At 38.9% G+C, this 4,144-nt stretch overlaps 1 protein-coding gene across 2 annotated transcripts in view; it reads left to right on the top strand.

Moving 5' to 3' along the window:
- Nucleotides 1–654: 654 nt before the first annotated feature.
- LOC108747129 overlaps nucleotides 655–4,144 on the top strand; it is a 41,036-nt gene continuing 37,546 nt past the window's right edge. For both annotated transcript variants that reach the window (XM_018484410.1, XM_018484405.1), the window contains exon 1: nucleotides 655–938. The gene's annotated coding sequence lies outside the window, so the exon portion shown is untranslated. The remainder of the gene's footprint in view (nucleotides 939–4,144) is intronic.

Raw genomic sequence — 4,144 nt, 5'->3', positions numbered from 1 at the left:
TCGGTATATTCATTCACGATATCAGTCATTTTCTTCAAATCATATGTGGCGCGTAGCCGTTACGATTTATATTTCTAATTGTGCAAATTCGTTTAATTAAATGTAAAACAAGAAATAGTCTTTACGTTCAATTTAATAAAGTTAACTTTTTATATTTCTTTATTGTCTTGAAAAAAAATCTTAAGAACAATTTGTCGGCATTATAATTTAAAAAAAATCGACTTCTTTTTGTTCGTGTCACACTTCCACTGTTATTATACCTACTTAATCCGTACGCTGGGTGCGTAGCGATGCACGCGATCAGATTTTTCTTTCCTCGCGTATCGGTTGACTGATAGTAGATTGAGAAAGCACGAGCAGGACGGAAAGAGAGGGAAAAACGGTAAAATGTCACTGTTCCCTAATTACACCGGGTAACTAGCCGGGCTCGTAGGAAGAGAGACGTATGGAAACCTCGCGGTTTCGCGAAGGCAGTCGATCCCCCAGGATGGAGCCTCGGTACCGCTAGATTTGCGAGCCAATCCGCGGACGCCTTTAAGCCGCGTTCTCCAATCGTTCTCCAGTTATAGCTGACAAGCACACCGCGACCACCACTCGACCCACTCGGTTTATAAAGTCAGGCGGATGCGCTGCCTCGAAGACAGAGCCGTGCCGACAGTCCAGCCAACAGGAGCGTCTTTTTTTTTTTTCTTACATCGAGTAAGCGATCAAGTGTTCAAGTCGCGTGTGCTCGGCCCGGTGTCGAAAAATTTTGGCGGAGAGATCACCATCGGTCACGTCGATATCTCCGCCACCCTCGCTCGAAAGACAGAGACTTTCCGGGCTTGACAAAGTTTAGAAAAATACCGGTACCAGTGATTAGAGCTACCGAGTGATTAGAGAGACCGGGGTGAACTTAGGATCTGGGATCGCGGTATATCAGTGGATAGCCGGCTAAGGTACGTGGGATTTTGGTGCTAACACTAGTGCGAAAAGTGTTGCGTTCGTTCTCACGCAGAAGGCATGGCCGACAGGGTACCTCGACGTGTCGTAAAAAGTGTCAACGACCAAACGGGTTCGTTGGGTGTGAGATGCTTGCGCGGATAGAAAATCGCTTAACGATTCCACGGATCTCGAGATCCCGATGAGATATCGAGAAGTGATCGTGGGGAACGTGCAGAAGTTCACGGCGAAGGTCCTGGCTCGGCGGTGCCTGCTTAGGTGAACGTTCGTTGAGTCGATCGACCTCGAATTGCGCGATGCGGCGTCTCGATATATCCCATAGCAGTGGAGGATTTTATTTACACAGTGCTCCGAAAAAAAAAAAGGAGGTGAAAATATGATACGTATAATTTGCGTTTGACGAAATTACGGGATTACTTTTTCCAAATTGCGTAGGAAGAAAATTAATTTTTTAATACCGGCGAAGAATATAAATCTTATCTATGTAAAATATAAGTTCTTCGTCGATCGCCGGCACTTCTCGCGGCCGCCATTCCCACGGTGAGAGAGCTCGGTTCAAAGTCAGGGCCGTAGCTATTGAGCAACCGCACGGTAATAGCACGCGGACGTTACAAAAGCGTATAAGCTACGTCTCGAGAGAAGGTCTCGTGTCTTTCAAGGATGAGGTGATTAATCCTCTTATATTCTGCCGAGATGTGTATCCTATCGCGAGGCTCGTATATCTTAATAATAACGTAATGTAGAAATCTCTTTTAGCTCTTTCGATAACGCGCGCTGTGTTCTTTAATACTTATATCTCGGAGAAAAGAAAAAACCGCTCATTTTTATTAATATCTCATGTAGGCGTTTACAAGATATGGTTGTTCGTTGCGATCACATCGCTTCAAAGGGTTATTGTTGCATACCAATGGATACGTATACAACAAGTGCGGGTTTTTAAAAAGCGAAGACGAGTGTGCGGAGGCTGTAACTGAGGGCGCGAAAACGAAACTCATTTCTCTTAAGCGGCGTATGACGCGTACACGCCGCTCGATTCTCGGTCTCGTTCACGGCGTTGATTTGCTTCGCGCGTTCATGGATTAACCCTGCACTCGCGTAACGAATGGGAGAGAGCTCGATGCCGCGTATGGAATAGCCCTTCAAGGTCGAAGAGATTATTCTTAGTTGAACGCGAGAAAATAGACGTCTATAACAGAGACTTTAATGCCGCGATACGGCCATTTCTATACGTTGAGCTTTATCTGCGATTTGTTCAATATTTCTCAATGATTTTTTTCAACTTTAAAATTTAATGAAGCTGTACAATTTTTGCATGAGAAAGCCCAACGTCGGAAATAAGCGTCGTTAAAACGAGCGTTTTTTTTTTTTTCCGAGATAAGCGTTCAATTTGGTATGTTCGTTTTACGTGTCCCGAATATTCATGCTGGTACCTCTGGTGGCTTGTTCGTCAGTCCATCGACCCCCTAACTTGTGAGTCAGAAGATAGACATACTTACGTGTCTCTTTGTGAAAATCGATAATGTTATAACGTTATAATTTTTTAAGTAGAGTATGAAGTTGAATAGAATATCAAAACACTCGAAGCGTTACGTAAAATAAATTTCAAGCTTGTGATTGAGAAAATGAAAAATATAAATAAATTATTCTTGTTCAAATATTATAACTGAATATTGTAGCAGTAAATTAAAATTTGATTCTATCCATTTACTGAACAACTGTGCCGCGAGAATTCTAGTCGCCAGCTGTAGCTTTTAGCGACGAAGCAGTTCTTGATTTGGAGAGTTCAACGCCAGGGAAGCGTAACGTGTTCCGATACTCTTCGCACTACAGAGAGATTCTTCTATGAAATTTATTAATCATTTGTTTCTGCAAGTAGTACAACTCTTTATAGTGCCGTCTACGTATATGCTTTTTTAATATTTTCTAGGTATGAGTGTATATTTTAATTTCATGCTTTCATTTGCCAAAGAAAAGAATATTACGAGGATATAAAAGCGACATTCGTCATAATACGCAGGTTTAACATTTACTACTTTCAAAGTAGTTGTAATGTTCGCCCAAGAATCACACGTTAACACGTGGGATGGGGATTCAATGAATTATGTAGACATTTATGTTACACGTGTGCGAGCGACGTGACGAGTGTCGAAATTTTGCTGCTTAACATCGGTCAGGCACTCCGTGAAAAAAAAAAAAAAAAAAAGAACTTGTAAGATTTCCTGTTTCTTCTTAAGCTTTAATTAATATTAGTAATTAATAGAAATATCTTGCTAGTAGGAAAATTAATAAGATGTTGTGCTCATTTTTGTTTCTTTATACAATTTATTACATAATAATAGATTTATGATATTATAGATAATATATTCAGCAGAAACAATTTTATTAGGACAATCTGAAATTAAAATTATATATTATACAATGGAACCATATATGTAAATTTAAGCTACGTATAATAATAAACTTACTCTCATTATATATGTAGCTGCAACTACTTATGAAATGTACTTTAATTACTTACGAAATGCGTTTTAATTATCTACGCGTAGTATATTCCAGCTTGCACGATCTTGATTAAATCCCGGAGGAGTTGAAAATTGCTAGACACATTTTCCAACGAGTCTCGTTACGCGTAGCAGTTCTGACCACGTACCACATTCACTTCTCACGATTTGCTGCTAGGTTATCGTCAAATGCAAGTTACTGATTTCAAATCTGCTGATAATTACTGGTCTACCAACGAGCATCTTTTTATAATGCACGTTCTTCTTATATAGTTTATATTCTAGTGACTCCAACCATAAAATTCAACGATGCTTAACTGCTCAGAGCGGTATAAGTATTACACATGAATACATATGAAATTAAAAATGAGCGATAGTAAAAGATAATTCTCTAGTTGTATTCGTTTATTTCTGATTTGTTATATATATAAATTAATATTTTTCAATGTCCCGATGTTTTTATCATTAGACTTTTATTACTATCACTTTTTTTTACTATAATTTATTTTCATTATTACAACATTGTATATAAATTTGATCTCGCTCGTTCTTTGATATTCTTTGATTAACGTATTCATACTTAAAAACTGCCCTCTTTTATAATATTGTATCCGCAATCATCTTATTGACATTTGCATCTTAGCCATCTTTCCTTGCTCTTTCGCCACCGTACATTTATTAATATACTTAACAATTTACTA

This window comes from Trachymyrmex septentrionalis, unplaced genomic scaffold (genome assembly GCF_001594115.1).
Source record: "Trachymyrmex septentrionalis isolate Tsep2-gDNA-1 unplaced genomic scaffold, Tsep1.0 scaffold107, whole genome shotgun sequence".
Taxonomy (NCBI): domain Eukaryota; kingdom Metazoa; phylum Arthropoda; class Insecta; order Hymenoptera; family Formicidae; genus Trachymyrmex; species Trachymyrmex septentrionalis.
The sequence above is the reverse complement of the archived record's forward strand: the minus strand, read 5'-3'. Positions and strand labels throughout refer to the sequence as shown.